This window comes from Spinacia oleracea, chromosome 1, assembly GCF_020520425.1.
Source record: "Spinacia oleracea cultivar Varoflay chromosome 1, BTI_SOV_V1, whole genome shotgun sequence".
In the NCBI taxonomy this organism is placed as follows: Eukaryota; Viridiplantae; Streptophyta; class Magnoliopsida; order Caryophyllales; family Amaranthaceae; genus Spinacia; species Spinacia oleracea.
This window is the reverse complement of record NC_079487.1, coordinates 85921882-85943876: the sequence shown is the minus strand read 5'-3', so window position 1 is coordinate 85943876 and position 21995 is coordinate 85921882. Positions and strand designations below refer to the sequence as shown.

The 21995-nt window shown below is 39.0% G+C and overlaps 1 long non-coding RNA gene across 1 annotated transcript; it reads left to right on the top strand.

Annotated features, from left to right (window-relative positions):
- Window positions 1–15474: 15474 nt before the first annotated feature.
- Window positions 15475–18293, top strand: LOC130465995 (uncharacterized). The gene is made up of 3 exons (XR_008926004.1): window positions 15475–15793; window positions 16088–16171; window positions 18010–18293. It is a non-coding gene; the product is annotated as an uncharacterized lncRNA (long non-coding RNA).
- Window positions 18294–21995: the final 3702 nt, after the last annotated feature.

Here is a 21995-nt window from a genome sequence, read left to right as displayed (position 1 = left end):
CCGAATGATCGCCACAAAAATAAGCGACGCTCGGGATGGCCTGTAACGAATCCCACAAACGCTGTTACGCGTAAAGGACGTTATTAAGCCAGCACGCAAATCGAAGTCACATAAACAGAAGACAGAAAACGAGAACCAACCAGGGACGCATTTTCAACGCCCCTGGCTGGGCGCCAGAATTTCTCACGCCCCTCGCTGGGCGCTGAAGTTGCTGCTTGGCCTTCTGGTCAAGCGCAGCAACCTCGGTACCCGCGCGAAAGGAAAATACGTAGCACAAAAAATGTTCGTAAAAAGAATTGCTACGAGGGCGTAAGAAAAGCACTCGATTTAAAAGGGACTCGTAAAAAAATTAATAACTCTTTGTGTCGTTGTTAGGCCTCCTACGACGACAATACTCGGCACCAAAACCGAACGTGCTAATAACTATGAATGTCACACGGGCAAGTGTTTCGAAAATCCAAAGAATGACCAAAATAAAAAAAACCAAAAAGTGTACCGACAAAAGAAAGAGTGAAAAACCATTTCAGAGAGTCGAAGTCTAGACTAAGTAATGCTTGAAACTTTGGGAACCTAAACTTTAGCTTATCTTATGCCTAGGACTGGTCCTGCCACTTGGTGCCGATCAGGGAATCAACGGTTAGTGCGTCTCGAAGATACATCGCCAACACCAGGTTTAGTGACTCCAAGCTCCGTCCGTCATCCCTCATTTCAAGGATCTCCGCTTCCCCAACCTCGATTCGTACCTTCAAACATGTCCATCGAAGATTTGCAAGAGCAGATGGCTCAAATGACCCGACTCATGGGCCAACTAAAAATGGAAAATGAAGCTTTAGCGGCTGCGCAAGCCAAAAATGACCTCGATAACGAGAAGAGGATTGAAAAAATGGTCCTACAGCAAACCATGGGGAGCAAAAACTTCTCCCTCGATCCTGAACCTTTTCCTGGCAAACTACCAGAAAAGTTCAGTTCATCTGACTTACCAAAGTTCAAGGCCACGGACAACCCCCGTGATCATCTACTGAGCTTTGTGAATGCCATGAACTTGAAAGGCGTGGACAAGTCCATGTACTTACCTGCCTTTCCTTTGTCCTTGGAACCTGTGCCGCTCAAATGGTACTATCACCAGGACCCTAAGCTCTTCCCCACTTGGGAAGACTTTGTCAATGTCTTCATCAAGCAATACTCGTCGAACATGGATTTCCAAGTCACCATGCGCGAGCTGGAAGTTCTCTTCCAAAAGAAAAACGAGGGTTTCACGACCTACTTTGCTAGATGGAGGGACCAGGCGGCCCAGCTAATCAATAGGCCTCCCGAAACAGAATTGGTCCAAAAATTCATTGACAACCTGGACCCGGCTTACAGACAACACCTTAGGTACCTGGGATTTGACACTTTCAAAAGAGTTTATGATGTGGGAATAAAGATCGAGGACGACCTCGCCAAAACCATACAAAGCAAACCCACATATAAGAACAAAACCTATAATCGGGGTAACACATCCCAAGCCCAAGAAGTCCATGCTGTAGAAGAGACTCCCACCCGAAGAAACCCTGGAAGATGGGTCTGAGACCGAAAGTTTGTCCCACTCAGGTCGACTTTGGTACAAGCCTTTGAAAGACTAACCAATCAAGGAAAGTTGAGACCTATAGGCCCACCCGTGACCCTCCCGTCAAAAGCAAATATTGGGTCGAAGGTACTTACTGCAAATTCCATCAAGGAAATGGGCATGACACTGAAAACTGCTGGAATCTAAAACATACGATCCAGGACATGATAGAGGATAAAGTGATACCTTTCCCTAACGTTGGCAAACCCAACAACAACAAGAGCCCACTCGGCTCTTGTCACATCTCTCTCGACCAACCAGAGAATTTCAACCCCATGGTGTATATTACACCTCAAGGTGCACCACTCGCTGTGGTCCCTATGGATCGAATCGAGAGGGAAGTGTGCGGTGTGTGGAATGATGATGCTGAAGATATTTACCTATCTCAAGTGTCGGGCCAGGACCTCTTCACTGAAACTTGGCCCGGGTATGCTCTCATTGACACCACCCCTCAGCAGCCCGAGGTCGACAACCTCACCCGATCCGGAAGAATATACCAACCGGATATTCACCCACCTCCTATGGACGACATCCCGGTTAGACAAACTCCTGAGAATGGACGGCACGCCACCGTCGCGGAAGTCATTGAAAATCCTCTCCTGAAACAACTAAAAAGAACCAACGCCGAGATTACCATATGGGATCTTATGTGTACTTCAAAGGAACATCGCGAAAAGCTTATTCGCTCACTTGACCTCATCTCAGTACCTACAGATATCACACCTGACTCATTGGTTAGCCATGTCACGAGAGATGCCGGAGAAAAGGCCATAGTTTTCACCGATAAAGACTTACCCAAAGAGGGGGGTGCTCACAATAAAGCCCTTTACCTAGTGGTTGGATGCAAAGGACAAAACATCCCCCTAGCGCTCGTAGATAATGGTTCGGCGGTTAACGTCTGCCCATTGCGAACCGCCCATTGCTTAGGGCTAGGAAACGATGACTTCCAAACCTCCACGCAAGGGGTACGAGCTTATGATAACTCCCGAAGGCCTGTATTGGGAAAAATCAACTTTACCATACAAACCGGGCCTGTGGCACGCACCACGGAGTTTCAAATAATCGACATCAAGCCCTATGGTTGCACTATGGTTGGAACGGCCGAAACTGCAGACGACCTTTACGGGTTTCAAATGGAAGAAACAATCCAGTTCATCGAAGATTATGACCCAGCATTCCTAGACCCGCATGCATCCCGAGTCATCCCTAGAATGCTGTTAGCTCAAGGTTATTTCCCAGGAACCCCATTGGGCATAAGGAAGAAGGAATACACATTCCATCCTTTTCCCGACAAATCTACTCCCTTTGGCTTAGGTTATGAACCAACGGAGGAAGATATTGCTGACCGCCTGTCTAGGCTACGCCTTAACAAAGCCAAACAAACCACCCTCCTTCCCCCATATCAAAGGACCCTTAACGGGATGTTCGTTCGGGAAGGAGAAGAACACCCATGCTGTGATTTCCCTGAACCCTTCGTTCAGGATGGCTTGCTAAAACCCGGATTTGAAATTTTCCATAACTGCCACACCTTGGATGAGGCACCCCACCTCACCAAGACTAAAACAGCTGAAATATTGGACAACCAGGCTCTATGGAGATTGTTTAACGAATCGAGGCCTATGGAGAACGAGACTGTGATGACTACCCTAGCTTTACAAGATGAAGGTTTCGATCCAACCCGGTTAATCTCTCCTGCATCAACACTAGAAGAGGTCGAGAACGGATGGGTGAAGACATATCAGTAGGTCAATGCAAAAGGAATGGAATTCAAGATGAGTACCGGTGAAGGACCGAAGTTTTATGAGACTAAACCCAAGGCTTGAGCCACATAGAGCACCATTAGTAAAAAGCGCCTAGTAGTTCTTTAGATTGATAGAAAAAAAATACTAGAGACTTTAGATGGTCCTAAGGCCCCTTAGAATATGGGTCAGTTTTATTTCAGTGTGTTTTCCTTACTTTCCGAATCAATAAAGGCGTAATATTTCTCCTAAAAATTTTATTCTAACACTAAATAAACACCAAATGTACTTGCAAAATACAAAAATAAAGAGGCGGCCCACTCCAGGCCCAACAAACAAAGCCCACTCGGTTTTGAAATAGTGCCATGGGAACCAATTCCCGAAACCCACAAAATAAACCACACTATCCCATTCATATCCCCAAAACCTAAAAAGCCAAACCAGCGTCATCATAAGAGTCAATCCATGCAAACCCAGAATTAAAGGAAATCAAAATCCAAAACAATGCAAATGTTACCAAAAAAAAAAACAGATTCATAAAACATAGATTCCATCATACCCTTCACTAACAACACCTCAAAAACCTAGACAAGGATCTTCATAACTTCCGCACCCTAACCCCATTTTCAAAACTGTTTCGAGTCACGAATAGAAAAAATTGATTCGGACAAAAACGCATTTCACGCTAACAGTCAAAAAGCCTCCAAAGTAGCCTCAAAATTGGCCTTTAAATACGAGCAAAATATCAAGGCACAAAAAAAAAAAGAGAAAGAGAAAGAAATGCAAGAACATGTGAAGCAAAGCGTCAAAAATTGACCGCCCAAGTCATTTTCAGCGCCCAGGGCTGGGCGCCGAAATTTCTGACGCCCCAGCCTGGGCGTTGAAATTCTCTGCCTGATTTTTTTTTTTTTCTGAAGTGCTCGTCATTTTATCCGCACACAACGGAAAAATAACGAACACTTGGGGGGTACAGTACGTATCCAAATAGGCTTACCAACCAAGAATATAGCCATACAAATTAGTCGAATTTCGAATTTCATATTTTACACGACTTATGGCAAAAAATAGCAGATGAAAATAATGATAATACTTCACTCATTTGACCGACTAAGTAATATGTTTCCACCTCAGGGCATATCTACCGAAATCCGGCATACTAGAACTTATTCAAAAGCTAGAACTACGCGCGACCTGATTCTGACAAGATACGTAGGCAATCCTTACCAAGGATTCGGTCCAAATAAAAAAAAAAAATTCTTTGTGCAAAAAGTGTTAGACATATAAAATACATAAAAAAGAGGAGAAACAAAAATAAATGAAAATGAAAAATAAAAATACGCCTTTATTAAAAAATAATAAGAAGGAAAACAGAGTGCTAAAAATTAAAACAAACACGACTGAAATAAATGGAGGGCACCTACACCCTAGCAAGAACTACACTACTCTAGTTCTTCTGGATCATCAAATAAAGTCTTGTAGAGGGCAATATTCGCAGGATCCACCCCCACAGTCTTCCGCGCTGCCCCAATGTCAATCTCCATAAGAACCGGCTCCTGGACACTAACTTCCAAAGATACCAAGGCTTCAGAAACATTCTCAGTTATAGCCCGCTCAGCCTCGAGGGCACAGGCAATGGTGGGAGAAGGATTATTATCATCAACTAGACTAGCCACTGTTTCTACAGGCGGCTGAGCCTTCCTAACCCATACATTGTTCCGGCGACGATCTCCGCGAGAGCTTGCATTTCTTTTAACAACAGCAGGCCCCTTCATGTTAGGCATCTTTTTAGGCCTGAAACTGGAATGGGGAGGAACTTCCTTTCGCTTTCGATCAGGATGAGCTTTCACAGTCTTAATACTATAGGTACGAGGTCTGGCAGAATCAGGACCCTCATATTTAACACGAATACGAGGTATCAAAAGCTCAGCCGGCTCCCCATTTCGAGCCTCGGTCCTCACATCTTTATCATCGGAGCTCATCCACAACTTGTAGTTTTCAGAAAGACCCACAAAGCCATTTGTAGCTACGGCCCAACGCGGGAGACCATCATAATACTTAGCCCACGCTAAGACCCGTGTTTGTGAAAAGGCCGCTACCTTAGGTGGTACCGTATCAGAAAAGGGGATAGTCTGCTTAAACCATATTGACGCATGACTCGGTAAGGGAAAATATAAATGGGACGAGATAGCCCCAACAAAGAAACATAAACCGATACATCAGAACCCCCTGTCATAGTAGTCAAACCCCACCATGGTACCACCCACTTAATAGAACAAATGCCATAAGTAAAAAAGGAGGTCCATTCGGCCTCGTCCTGACCTTGGTGCAGGTATTTTCGGTTACCCAAGGCTATAGGGCGATAATGTTTAGGATCGGCAGGAGCTTCCAAAAGTCTAAGCCGTTCCGCAAGCCAAATCTGCAAAAACAGGTACGATCGAATCAAAAGAATGAAAAAAATGGTCCCTGGGGCGCAGTTTCAACGCCCAGGACCAGGCGCCGAAAACTCCAGCGCCCAGCCCTGGGCGCTAAAACTCAGCCCCAGGCAAAAAAAAATATGCAAAAGGGACGTATACGTGCCCAAGGAAAAATCGATCACCAGTAGTAATAGGGGGCTTCCCTTAAAATGTTCGGATTTGGCATCCTTCTTCAACTCATCCGCACTCAGCAAAGTCTCGGCAACAACCAACGACACAATAGAATAGCAACTTTCCATCTGGCTAATCAAGGGGATCAACCTTATGTCACCGAACTCACCATTGTTATTCGACAGCAAATAATGATTCAACAAGAAAAATACAAGGGCTCGGATGTTCAATTTCTGTTCGGTCATGTTCTTACTAGGCCTAAAATAATGTTTTACAAGTTTTGCCAAGTTAACCTTATCATCTACAACAATTTCAGCAAACATGTTATCATCTAGTCCTAGGAAAGCCCTTATGGTTGTTTTACCCTCTTCAATAGTGCCAGGGGTAACAGGAGTAGCATTAGTAGGATAACCAAGGATCGCAGCAAATTCATCGGGCAAAGGACATATTTCGTTGCCCCGAAAGGAAAAAACATGATGATCGGAGTCCCAAAAGCTTAGGGCAGCATGCAGAAAGTTATAATCAATATTAATTTGTTGTAAGCCTAAAAGTGCCTCTAAGTGGTATTCTTTTAACAAAGCTTTTTCTGTGGGAGTAAGGGCCCGTAGCCAACGCCTAACAGTCCGTTGGAGTGAGAAAGTAGGGATCGACATGGCAAAAGCAATGAATAATTAAAGCACAACAAAAAGAAAAGAGAGAATTTGAGAGTAGTAGAAAATAGGGACGTATGTAGCCCTTATATATAGCTGAACGCACCCAATGACATCCTGATCCCATTCGGAAACGTGTTAGGAAATCCGAAAGACAAATATTACCAGGAAAAGACTTTCAGCGCCCAAGGCTGGGCGCCGAAATGTTTAACGCCTGGCCTTGGGCGTTGAAAATGCAGCCCAAGGCCCAGATTTCACAAAACACGGAACAGGAAAGGACTTAAGACCGTGTTGCTAAACACGAGGCCCTATTGCAAGTAGGATCAAGCCCAAAGAACCTTTAGCTCCCAAATAAGCAAGAAAAAAATATAACATTAAAACTTGGTCGAAAATTAGACTCGTCTCAGAAAATGTTTATGTACACTTTTCAAAAAAAAAAAACAAGTTAAATATCATGGTCATTCTTCGAAACACCAAAAATATGTGTCGTCAAGTCATTGGTTTTCCAAATAAAAAATGTTTGTCTGTCAAAGGATTAATCCGGGCCAAGCTAACCGGATGTCGCCTGAAAACTAAAGTCGCACTCCACGGCTTCGCTAAAGTAGCACACTACTATAAAAGGTCGCTTGCACATACGAGCATGACCCCAAACATGATTACAAGATGCGAAAAACAACCGACGAGCCCCAGTGCTTGGGGGCTCGCGAAAAAATAGACTCCAACAAGGAGCGCGCGATCAAAATCACATTCCCGGACTGCGCCATACACCATATCATGTTTGGATATCTCAAAAAAGAACAACAACAGGTTCGACCTCATCGAAAGGACGTCACTGACACTTGTACACGGTCCTCTGATCAAAGACCAAGTCGAGCCGTAAAGACTAGCTCAAAATCACGAAAGCAGACGGTCGCAAGACAAAGATCCGTCTGAACACGTTGTCAGCCCACGTTCAAGTTACAACTAAATTCGAGCATCCCTCGAAAGAATTCGCTCTTGCAAGAATGAATAAAAAGAAATTCTCAAAAGAAATCACAAAGAACCAAAGAAATAGGAACTTGCCCATCTTCAGTCGGCAAGATCGCGTCACCAACCACGCGAGTTCCCAAATCGAAAAAACGAATTCAGGGACGTCCACCCTTAGCGGACAGGGCTCGCCCACCCTCAGCGGTCGGGGTCTGCGTCACTAGCCGCGCAGGTCCTCAGTTTTCAAAATTAAAACAGGCTCGCCATCTTCAGCCGGCGGGGTCTACGTCACAAACCGCGTAGGTCCTTATTTTCAAAAAAGCAAAACAAAATTTCAAAATAGATTCGTCCACTTCTATCGGACGGGGTGTCCACCCTTAGCGGACAGGTTCGCCATCTTTAGCCGGCGGGGTCTACGTCACAAACCGCGTAGGTCCTTATTTTCAAAATTCAAAAACAGATTCGTCCACTTCTATCGGACGGGGTGTCCACCCTTAGCGGACAAGCTCGCCATCTTTAGCCAACGGGGTCTGCATCACTAACCGTGCAGGTCCTTAGTCGCTGCAGCGATAACTTTTTCTGGTTTTCCCTTTTCCAAAAATTAAAAGGATTGGTTTTCCGTTTTTTTCCAAAAAAGAGCGATGTGCAGGATTCTCCTTCGTTTTACGTCCCATAAATATAAGGGGGTTTTCTCGTTTAGCTAGCCCTGAAAATGAGAATCTTTAAAAACATTTTTTACCTCGTGATTGGGCTTGGCCAGGCCCAATTACACTTTATAGCTTTGATTTCGAAAACATCTGTAGCTACTCCCAATGACAAAGTGAGGGAGTTTCTACGCACCTTTAGATCCTTCCAATGACAAAGTGAGGAAGTTTTTATACTATCAGTTGACAAATCCCAATGACACGTGAGGGATATGTCGACACTTCAAGTGATGACCCTTAAGTCAAATGTTATCACTCGGGGGCTCGTGAGACCCTCGCAAAACAGGTCACATACACCATGGCTTGTGTGACGCACTCCATCTAATACTTTGACCATCGTCTTACTCCAAGACTCAGTCAAAGTGGGGGCTAACTGTAGACACCTACTTTTGTCCCCATTCCCGAAAGGGAAAGGTTCGATGATGAAAGCATAAATCTCCACTTGACAACGCATCTCCTATAACATAAACGAATCTCAATTCCCCTTTTCATTTCACCCGAAACCTGCTATTTATGGAAACCTGCTAAAAATAGTAACTGCCGTAAAAGGTAGCTTCTAAAAAGTGGCAAATCATAAAGGATAGAAACCTGTCAGAATTAGGTGTTGCATTCCAAAATAAATCCTAAATGAGATAGAAAACTGCGAGAATCCTATTCCTAATATGATTCGGAAATAAGAGTTACGTATTAATTAAAATCCTAACGAGCCTAGAGTTCGTAACGGGCCCAGACGCATTCCGTCATAAAATTGATACGCGCTAAAAGACTCGATTAAGTCTCAAACTCTACGAATTTCAGGAATCCGAATCTGACTAAAGAAAACAGCCCAGACCCTATTTTCAACGCCTGGCTCTGGGCGCCGAAATCTTCGGCGCCCGGGCCTGGGCGCTGAAAATACCTGGGTACGTGTTTTTTCCTAATTCTTTGTGGATTAGAACTCTGCAATTCTATCTTTCCACGAACTCTTCCCTATAAATAGACCCCTAAATTCGACATGAAAAGGACACACAAGACACAATTATATTCTGAGTATTGACTCCAACCCTTAGCCTAAGCCTCACGCTGCGAAACTGTTCACGCGTTCTGTCGCAATCGATCCATAAATCGAACAGAACGTATCCTGTCCCATAATTGAGATTCGTTAAATAAAAAGGAGAAATAGCAAAGTCAAAGTGGTTAGTTTTCTGAGAACCGTGACGCACCTCTCAAGGGTACGTCGTAATGTGTCCCTTTTCGATGATTTAACTGCTTTCCTCGCCCTTTTTATGAACTGTTAAACTAACTAAATCTGATTGTTCTATCACGCCTAACCAATATAATATTTTTGGGAAATCAGGTTATCATGCTAGGTCCCTTAATGCTATTTAAATCAGATAATTATAATCGAATTAGTATTATATGTTGCATATTGCTAAAATCAACTCAGATTAGTTTAATAGTTAACACATGTCCCTTCAATTATTTATGCTGAGCTAGTAAGGATATCCTGCCTCTGGAGTTATCGACGAGCGAAGTACTCCTCTCGGTAGTTACAGTCCCCCGAACCCTCAATCTCTACCTTGCGGGTGTATGTTGAGAGATCCCCACACCAGGGATCACAAGGGAACCTACGGCCGTCGGGGTAAAACATAATTGCACTCCCTTTATGTCACGATAACCGGGTTTTGTCAGTTTTTCTCATTGTCGTTCAAAACTGAATGGCGACTCCTATATTACTAGTCAATTGGGTGTAAACTCACAGGAAATCCAATTACACTTGATTGAATAAAAAGAATCGTCACACCCACGAGGGACGAGGTCACGCATTAGCCTCGCGCTTTTTCGACCCCCTCACAGCGCCACAAGGGCCTCGCTGCTGCTGCGTTTGCTTTGCTTGCTTGCCTAGTTGTGCGCGCGCCCATGGGCCTTGAGTGCTTCGTGCACTCGGCTCATGGGCCGCTCCTCGTATTCGCGATTAAATATATTTCCGATATATTATTTATCGTTTCGTATACGACGAATCACCGTCGTACGATACGATTTATTCGTCTCGCATAGCTTACGAATATTCGCGATACGATATACGATTCCGATGCAAGGTCGTATCGTATAATACGTTTCCAACTTAAATCCCGAAAGGCTATTAAATGAATTTGCGATTCATTTAATCCGGTGATCTGTTACGTGTCATTGGTGTGCCCTTGTAGGTTCAGTCAAGAGTAAGTTGTGAGTTCAATATCCATTAGAACTCACTGATCGGAAGCATTGCTCCAGCTAGCTGTTCCGATCACTTGATCTCACTGAATTAATTGTTCGCAATTAATCCGAACCTTGGTATTAGACTTAATGCACCATGGGTGAAGGACATATTTCCTTCATCTTATGCTCTAGATCTGAAAAGTTTCTTTTGAAAAATTCTTATGGAAATTTATTGCATGTCTCTAACTTCTATTTATTGCCTTTAGATTTCCGCAGCGGTTTCCCACGATCGAGGTGGTTACCGTCAGTTTATTATTTTTGAAATTTAAATTGCTTCTTTTGCTCAGCACGACTTCGCAAAATCACAATTGGGGGCAAATTGTTATCCTACTTTCCGTACTAACGACATAACTACTTCGTCGTTTGTCTATGTCGTGTCAATCAGGTACTTTCATGTCGCAGGTAATGCCGCGTCGGATGAGCAAGTCGAGAATTATGTCGTGCGACGAAGGATAGGCGACGAGAGACTGACGATGGCATATGGGCGATGGAGGAATAGCCACGACGAACAGGTTGGCAACGATAGGTCTAGAATCTAAGCCCAAAGCCCAAGTTGGGCCGCGCCGTCACATCACTAGAATAAGTCCAAGGGATGGTAGAAGATCACGGAAACGGTTGAAGACTGAAGGAACGTGTAGTAGGAGACTCCTACCTTCTAGGGATTCTCTCAACAAACACGACCGTTGGAATTTATCTTATAAAAGGGGAAGACGATGACCCTAGAAGGGGGAAGTGAACAGAAGCTCTCAATACTCAAGCATTATTTACATTCGTACTCAAAAGGAATTCCTTGTATTAGTTATTTTGATTAAGCATAGACATTCATAAAAATATACAGAAGATACTTAGTGGATTGATAGCCTCAAAGCTATCCGCGGTTTTTTACCTTATTCCTGGGTTTTCCGCGTCAACACTTCTCTGTGTCGTGTCTCTTTTATTTGCTTTATTCGTTCATTGCTTAGTTAGTGTCGACCCTAGCCGAAAGTCGCCCCTAGACGAAATTTGGCATAAACAGTGCATAAGGCATATTAGACTCGTACGGCCCGTTTGGTAGCCGATATTAAATGATGAGAATAGGAATAAATTTAAGTGTTACTTGACAAGAAAAGAACATGATGATGTCCATGGTAATGAAATTTTGTCTCAAACTTGGTGTTTTTCTTCATAATTTTGCATTCCCATCTAATACCACTCCTTAAATGGTAATGATGGTAATGAAAATTTATAAAGAAAAATAGATTATTTTGAGTGAACTAGCATTACCATGGGAATGCAAGTTGATTTTCTTTACAAATTTACATACAAATTCATTCCCATAGAGACCATTTATGGCCGGCTACCAAACGGGCCGTTAAAGTAAAAAATCTACAACAGGGTTCAAGTAGGGCCTCAAAATGAGTGAGATTGTTGTTAAACCTGAATTTATCATTCCTCATTAGACGAGTTATCAAAAATGGCAATAACATGAGTTTTTTAGAATCTCACCAATGGAAATATGAGTTTCAAAGTAAGTCTTAAAATTAAAATAAATATTATAAATTCATAACTTAACGATGGAGAAATACAAACTTTTATGATAGATTTTTGGAGTTAAGCATACGTTTAAAGACTAATATTTGATATTTTTCACTTTTAAGGACCCCACTCCACTTTTCATGTGAGTTAACCATACCTTAACTCAAGTGGACTTTTCCAACAAAAAAACTTCCTAAATTTATGAACTTTTTACTACTAATTTGATTACTATCGTATTTAATCACTTGTACACAGTACACGAAACCAAACTCATGTACAAAAGATAGAATTTTCTTTTAAGGTAAGATAAGTGTCTTATCGGGCCAGATTCCCGCATTAATATATTGGAACCATCCATTATTTCAAAACAATTGCTTGAAAAGTAAACATGGTTACACTTATACAACAAACATCATTCATACCAATGATGTCTTGGCCTAGTGGTTAAGACTAAGGGCTTGTGTACAATAAGTCTCAGGTTCGAATCCCCCCGCCCCCATTGTAATTTATATTGCCCTTGTGGCTCATTCGCAAAAAAAAAAACAAAAAACAAACATCATCCATTATTTCAACAGAATTGCTTGAAAAGTAAACATTATTTCATTAAAGTCGCACGAAATTGAAAATGTGTTTATATTCAATTTGAATTAAATAGTAAGTATTTTTCGTTCAATTTGCATAAACTAACAACATTTTTTCATATAATTCCTTTATTTTTTGTTTTCTTCCAATTTTTGATTTTAGGAGTACTTTTTTTAGTTTAGTTTAGGTAATCAGCGAATATGAGTTTCGAGTTACTATTTGTCGGTGAGATTGAAGAGTTTATCTTTTATCGTTCGGCTTATCATTTATCATTGCAGTCTGTTCACCGTGTTTTTCTAGGAACTGAGGTTGGATAGTTTGAGGTTAGAGTATAGTTTCTATGTTCTTTTCGATTTCATTTCATTATCTTGAAGTCATTGTATTTCATTCGAATGGGTGAGTTATCCGAAAGGGTGCGCTAGGTACTCCGCCTAGTTTTATTTTCGTATCTAAAACAAAACAAAAAAACATTTCTTCATTCAATGATAAGAATTGTGGGTATCTATTTACAAGGGAGGATATTCCACCGAGGCTATTCAGAATATGACCCCTAATATATTTTGAGATTATTAGTTATACAAATACGTTAAATTATGCATATCCCGTCAAAAAAATATATGCATATGCTCGTATCCAACAAGTACGGTTTGACAAAGAACAATCACTATCTATTTAATACTCCATATGTCCCTAAATATTTTTTTCCCCCTGTCTCTAAATGTTTGCTACATTTGACTTTTACGACCTACAAGACGCGACTTTGTAAATATCTCTAATTATATACGCGTAAAATTTATAATAAAGTTGATATTCTAAAATTATAGGAAATTTTGGTATCTATACTAATATATTAAAAGGTATTGTGAAAAAAGTTTACGTGTCACGTAGAACTCTCCTGTCACGCCACACCATCCACTCACCAAGGCTATGTGATGTTATTCACAACCAAAAATTAATGCATCCAGGTTTGAACACAATACCTCAAGTTTGGAGAATAACTCTCATTATCATCTTAATTAACCATTAATTGTTGTTTATCCATGCACATTAATTTATAAATACATGTTAACATGGAGACTAAAACATTTAAATCTTATGTTACCTTTCATTTCTTATAGACTATATTGGAATAAAAATAACAATTGAAGCATTAGGAAAACCATGAATTAAACATGATATCATAAGTCTGATAAGCATCAACTATAAAAATGCCTTGCATATATCTTATTATTTTGAAGCACTTCGTTCCATTGGAAAATAAATTAAAGGAATCGTAAGATGATCTAATTGAAAAATCAGTTGGCATGATAAATGACGCAATGTACATTTGTAGTTGATGAACTTAATGAATCTTTTCATTTTGTAGACTACACGTACTTTGGTCAAATATTGAGCTAAATTGAGACGAATCTCCAAATATAATTATTCAAAGTAGCAACTCGGGAATCCGCCCGGGCCACACACTAGTTTACTACCTAAAAATACACCACTTTTGTATTTACTACCTTAAGAAAATTTTATTTTAATTTACTACCTTAAAGTATGTTTTTGTTTGGAGTCACTACCACTCTACAATTTTTTCATTTTACAATTAAGATATCTCTTTCTTTTCTTAATCGTTTAAAGTGATTCAAAGTTCATTATTTTCCTGTTTCTATAGAGATTTCATTTAGAAGGGCATTACAAAACAATTCATTTGATAATTAACAAAAGTTTTAAAATTTTACAAATATTATTTAATTCATTTTATCTTTTACAAAAATTTAAAAGCATGATCTCTATGTAATCCTTACACATAAATGAGAAGAATGAGTTTTGAATCACTTAAAACGATTAAGAAATGAAAGAGATACGAAGTATATTAATTTTGGATGAGAAAATTGTAAAGTAGTAAAAAAAACAAAATTTAAGGTAGTAAATTACAATAAATTTTCATAAGGTAATAAATACAAAAACGGTGTATTTTTGAGATAGTAAATACCAAAAAATTCAAAATTATATATTGAATCAAGTGTAACAAAACATCACATGTCTATATTATTTCTTATAGTTGGTGAGAATTCATTGCCAAACTTTAAAGTTTGACCCAAAACAAATGCAACTGGGTAAACATTACTTCCTCTTCCCTTTTTATTCTTTTCGTATCTTTTTATTCTTTTCGTATTCCGTTTCGAGCAACTCCAATGGTAAGCTACAAGATGTTGTGGCTAACTTTGCCACATCAAATTTCTAACTAGAATTGATTAAAACTACAAATTATCACATTGGTGAGCTACAATGCTTTGTAGCTCCATATAATTTTTAATTTAAATAATTTATTTATTTGAGCTATATTTTTTTTGAGCTATGTAGCCCAAAATAGCTACAAGGTTTTAACAGCTGCTTATGTCATTGTTGTATCAATGGTGGGCTACCTACTCACATGCTTCTTTTTTTTGTGAGCAGGTCAATTTTGTAACCATTGGAGTTGCTATTAGAGTGTCCCTTTGAGGGGGATGGAGCAATAGTGAGCACACGGTGAGAGAAGAACGAAAGTTTGACTGACTAAAAATTTCCAAAACATTTTATGTCAAAGGGATTTGTTTTTCATCATGTATGTGTTCCTTTTTTGATATCTCTCTCTTTAGGCCCCGTTTCTGGACTTAATTACAGTTCCATTCAATTCATTTCAGTTCAACTCCATTCAGTTCCAGTTCAAAAAAACGATATTGTAGTTCATCTTATTCAATTCTTTAATGATCTTATTTTATTATTATAATGTTACATATCTCTATTATATAAGCCAGCTCCTGAGGGTGTTTAAGTAAATTAACTTTTCGTGTTCCCTTATGTATTTACAAAAATACCCTCAGTCCTAATCTAACCCCAACTCTCATTACGAACCTTATTCACTGAGATTCGCACACCCTCCTCTCCTCATGATCTCCTCTCAACTCCGTCATTTTCTCTGGCCTCTCAACTCCATCATCGTTTTCTCTGGCCTCAAACCTCTTCTGCAACACTCAAACCTCCCAAACCTCCCCGTCTTCTTCCCCGTTCACCATGAAAACCGTCAAAATTCAAAGTCTGATCAAACAAGTACGAATTGCAAATTAGGAGGGGAGGCGATTGCGATGGCTAGGTAAATTAGGAGGGGAGGCGATGGAGATGGCTAGGTAACATTGTAGGGCTGTTGGAGATCCGTCAGGTTTTCCGTCAATCTCCACAGGTAATTGCTAATTCCCCCATTTTTTATCGTCGTTTTTTTGCTTATTCTCTCTCGCATTTGCCTCAATGTTTGATTTCTGGATTTGTTGGTTTCAGCAAATCCGTGCAGAAAAATCCCAATAATAATTTGTTGGGTTGTAATTATTTTAATTACATTTTTTGATCTGTAATTGATTGTTCCTAATTTATTTTCCGCAATTTTTAGTTTAATTTTTTTATCTGAGGAGGTGGAGGACGATTATTCAATGCCTTTTACTGTCGTTTCGTCTGATCACTTTGGCTCAATTTTTGTCAGATCTGATTGTTGAATTCAAATTGAAATTCAGCCTTCTATCAATTCTCAGACAAAATCTTGAAAACCAATAAATTTCTCACATGGGTAAGCTTCAATTTCCCTATTTTCCAATTTTTTATACTTTTTGTGTTTTCGAATGTTTCAAAATGAGTTATATTTGTTGAATTGGTTTTTGATTTTCTGTTATCGGGCCTTTTTTTTGTAATATCTTCCGATTACATTGAATTGGGTTTATTTGAAACTTTAATTTTGAATTGTAATGTTGCTGGTTCTTCCGTATTTTAATGTATGCTGATGAACAATGATGCATGCTCAGTTCATTATAAATATAGACAACTCCTAAATTAGTCGTTTTATTGTTTGTAATTCTTTGATTGTACGTATTATGTTTCTTTTATGGATGATTTTATGATTTGGATGAAAGGTGCTGGTTATTGTTGGTTTTGCATGTGGTTGTGTTCAAAGGTTTGAGTTAATCCATCAGTGAGTCAATCCCATTAGAAGAAGTTTGAATAGTAGGGGGTTGATTTTTGGTATGTCGTCTTCAAAGCCAAGTCACAATACTGGGACTGCTAAGAATCATTCTATTTTCACGCCACGTAATAACATAAATTGGTGGCATTCTCAAGAGGAAGTAATCTCATAATGCACATACACAGGGTAAGTTTCTTTTTAACTGAGTAAATTTTGATTACTTTGTCTGATTTTCTTGGTATAGAACCAAATAACACATTTATTTTTTGTTGGTTCTCAACACATTACGTTAAAAGTAGGACTTAACGCACAATATTTGAATGTTATTTCAACAAAAATTATGCGGCTAAACACCATCAAAATCGGGACTTTCTTTATCTAGACAAAGTACTCCCACCTACTAAAATAAAATAGTTTCTTGAAACTCGGGAGAATATGGAGTAACAATGGTGCAAACACTAATACTGAGTGTCCTTTGTGAGTCTATGCGAAGTCTGAACCAGTTTATTTTCTTGATTGTCGAAATATGCGAATCAAGGGGCTTTGAAAGATAAATTGTTTCTGTTTCACATTTGATCTAACCGGAGATGTCCGACTTTGTAAAAAAAATCATCGTTTTTCTTTTAATTTGAAACATTTACATGGGTATCACAGCCTGAATTAGTTGAATAATCTTTTTGAGACATCATCGCTAAGTTTCTTGGGCATCACAACCTGAATTTGTTGAATAATCTTTTTGAGACTACAGCTAGATTAGAGAATCTTTGAATGCTCTTCAATCTATTTTTACATGGGTATTTGTGAATCTTTGAATGCTCTTCAATGTATTTGAATTTTTAGCTTTTAGGTTACTGGAGTTGATGATATTTTGTGCCCCTGACTTTTCTTTGCATCTATTTGGTTTGAATCTGTTTTGGTTTTCTTCTGAAATTTTCAATGTTTTCCTTTGAAAAAATTGATTGTCGTGGTTTTCAATTCGATGTTTCTGGTAATGAAGTAAGAACATGATATTTGAATAACCAAGACATGATATTTCTGATCAAAATTTGGCTTCTTAGCTGCAAGAACCCCCAGTTTCCAAGAATGAAAAGCGCATTTCGTTGAGTTATTTGTGTTAAGAAATGCTTATTTCTTTAGCCTGCAGAATTGATTTACGGAATTTTTAGGTCTGATTTATTAAGTTCATAGGTAGACTGGTAGTATTGTCTTTTTTTAATACTGAATTTCGATGGTTTTTAGATGGAAACACCTTCAACCTTGATCCTGTGCTCGATAAAATGTTGAGGCCAATTAATCAAATTTGTCTAAAAGTTATAAAACTAAACACTTATTTCCTACATTGATCTAAAAGTGATCAGTTTTGATTAATGAGTGTAAAATGTACAATTCTATTTTACTTTATCATGTGTTGAATCATCATTTCATACTCACTCCGTCTCTTTTTTTAGGGTTTATGCAACTACTGGAAGAAATCTAAACTTCCTCATGCAACACTTTTTAAGCCACAACAGCGTTACGAGAGTTCTCTAATGGTTAGCTGTAAAGATATGCCCGAAACTGCACTGGACCTTATTGAAACTTTACTCTCCGTGGAGCCGTATTGGAAATGCTTCTTCTACTCTGTGTTCTGATGTATTAGTAGTACTTAATTTTATTCAACATTCATCCCTTTTAAATATTTGTTGATTCAAATGCATCCCTTTTAAATATTTCCTTCTCTTTGTAGTTTATTGTTTATGACAATTGTAGGAGATATGACTAATAGTAGATGAAATTAGAATAGCTTATCTGAAATTATGTTGTGGCGTGACACCAATCACTGCCCTAAAGTTGAATTTGCCCCGCTACACACACGGACTCATGGCAATCAACCCCCAGGGTTACACGACTCTTCATATCCGGTGTGGACGGATACAAAGATTGAGAACACCCTTAAACAATGCCCAAAAAACAATGGTAGATTTTGTGTTTTCATGTTTGGAGAGGATGAAGAGGTTAATTTTCTGTGTGTCTAGAGGAATAATCAATAGCCTTTAAATAGGCCGAAACAATCAACAAGAACAGAAGGTTATTAATTGGTCATCAATTAGGCCATAAATGGAGGAAGCAATTAAGGTAATAATGGTCAACAAATCAATTAGTTGACATTACACAATTAATTCAATAATTACGCTCCAAAATTGATGATTCATAGTAAGAAAACCCACATTGTATTTACGGGAACTTTAATTATTTTGAAGCAACCTAATTTGGAGTTTTTCAACATAGACCAAAAGGGGGAAAACTCCAACATTCCCCCACATGATTCAAAAGAACATAGGCTTTATTATGAGAAGATATTTTGGGCAAGGGATACTTAGTTTTACAAGTATCAATGTCTTGTGGACTTGAATTGATACCTAGTGCATACTAGTATGTCATACAACCATGTAAGGTAGAATTACCCTTGAACCTTGCATGGGGATTGTAGTAACACAATAGCGCACCAAACTTTTCTCAAAACATGTAGTGTTCTCGCGAACTTTAATAGTCGATGCCCCACGATTGCCTGGTTTTTCATGAACGCTCTAGAGGGCCTAGCCTAAGGAACCTCATAGGGGATTGGGCGTAACCCCCACATTCACATAGGTAAGTTCATCAAGTTTGTACTGTCACAAACCACCTTCACAAGGCTATGAACTTACTAAGAGTTTTGACTTAACCTTACACATATGACAGGAGAAAAAGTACTACATCACTTTAATTTATTAATAGGAATGGTTGTAGTACAATATTTGAGTTCTTTTGTGACTTCGTTTGACCCATTGAACTTAGTTATTTCTAAGACGGGTATCAATCACAATTTACTCCGTATAAGCTTCATACTCATTCCTTAATGCTGACTCCAGCACACAATTTCTACTAAGGCCTTTGATGAGAGAATCTCAATATTCCTCTCACGTTCACGTGACATCATAATTTTTCATGATTAATATCCATGCCTCAAGCATGTATTCTAATTACATTACAAACTATCTCAATATAGCTTGTAAGCCAAAACCCATGGTACTAATGGAGTTGGATTCACCAACAATGGATCTCACATTTTCCAATTAACTAATTGTACCCGACAACCCACATACATAGTAATATGTAAATAATAATGTGGAGAAATAGAAAAATCACCTTACCCCCACAATGAGCTAACATCCAAAAGTTTTTCTAATGGTAGAATTCAATGATATGGACACTCAACTCCATAATAGAATTATCACTTTCTATTAACCCAATGAACATCTCAAACATACTCGTTTGACCACCATCCCAAGGTATATTTCAGTGATCAGTGAGAACACTTTACATTCTCCACCTGCAACACAAGATTGTCTACATATTCTGCTTACCACATAAGCAATATCAAGTCGATAACTAAACATAAACCATTAGACCTTCAAACATGTTAGCATATTCAATTTATGAAAGATTATTTCCACATAAATATTGACAAAAAAATGCTAGTAACATACTATATAATGATGGCCACCCAATAGGAAATTGGTTACTTACCAAGAACAGTTTCTACATACTCATATTTAGAATATATCTTTAGCAACTCATTAGTGTTTTGTCAAGTCGGGCATGTACTTCTGCAAAACATAATAAGCTAATGACATGGTACACGATGAAGATGAAAAGCGAGGCTTCAATCCATTTCTGACTGTACAACCCGAGTGTTTTGTGGTGCTTAAAAGTCGGGACTCCTCTCATGACTTCGACAACCAAAAAATAAGACAGTCAATTATCTCAGTCACTCCTTCAGAAACATTAACTCCATTCTCTCTATGATACGGGGGACTAATGATATGACAATATTGACTAATGTTGAAACGACTAAACTGAAAAACATAGATGCCAAAGATCAAGCAGTATACGGGTATCCACTCTGTTAATGACAACCCGGTTAGGATAACATGTTCTAAGCACGGAACATGTTTAACAATTACAGAAAAAACCCCTGCAGATACTAGTAACAACAGCATATCCAAGAATATTCAAGTTCTGATGTAAACTTTAAGCAAAGTGGCATTGTTTAAGCCTTCACTATGCCTAATGAATTGAAACAATCGAGTAACCACATAAAAAGCACTAGCATTGGTAATGCTGCAAAATCATCTGTTACCATCTTTCCTTTTGGAGGCTATTGAGTACTCGTCATTGTTTGTGAAACTAGCCTATTGAGTATCGGCCTCAAACACTAACTCACACCCCACATTGACCATCAAACTATCAAAACATAATAATAACATACCACACAACAAGGGAGGGAACATAACTACATATTATGTAATAACTTCGAGCTTGACACAAATGATTTAGATAAAAAAACTCCCCTTTTATATAGTATGTTGTCCCGAGATTAATTCCGATCGTTAGACCTTCTCCTTTTCCTCTCTTTGGCATTTCATCAAACAGTTGGCGTGCACACATTTTTGTTCTTCTTTGGCAACTCAATTAAACCTCTCTTTAATCATAAAAAGAATGTTGAGCGGGAAAGTAGCATATCTAATATTGATGCATGATTCTTCTTTGACTGAGCATTTACATTGCCTATCTGGTATCCTTTTCAATTTTTGTCAAAGCTATAATCAAAGGGAAACATGGTTAGATAAACACGCAAAATCCATAATCCATATGCTAATACATATTCGGTTTTGATATTATTATTATCAAACCCTTGAACATTATACCGGTCAAACAAGACAACAGTAAAAATTTGTTCCTTGCGGCAACAATTGAATCGCATTTACACAGATAATCCTCGTAACAACAAAATTTCAACACGATACTATTAGCCATAATAATAAAATAAAATTCAACTTTAGATTGTAGGAGATATGACTAATAGTAGATGAAATTAGAATAGCTTATCTGAAATTATGTCGTGGCGTGACACCAATCACTGCCCTAAAGTTGAATTTGCCCCGCTACACACACGGACTCATGGCAATCAACCCCCAGGGTTACACGACTCTTCATATCCGGTGTGGACGGATACAAAGATTGAGAACACCCTTAAACAATGCCCAAAAAACAATGGTAGATTTTGTGTTTTCATGTTTGGAGAGGATGAAGAGGTTAATTTTCTGTGTGTCTAGAGGAATAATCAATAGCCTTTAAATAGGCCGAAACAATCAACAAGAATAGAAGGTTATTAATTGGTCATCAATTATGCCATAAATGGACACTACTACAAAACATACCCTTTTTGGACGCTTGGTCTTGGACGCCAAAGGCATTGATTTTGCGGGGGGGAAAAATCCCGTGTGGCCACGACGCTAATAACAGTCCACAACGTTGTCGATGCTTGAAAGCGTCGAAGAAACCGTACCTAATCCACGTGAGAAGCATGTGCTGCGAATAATACTCAGAATTTTGTGAAAATCAAATCGCGCTA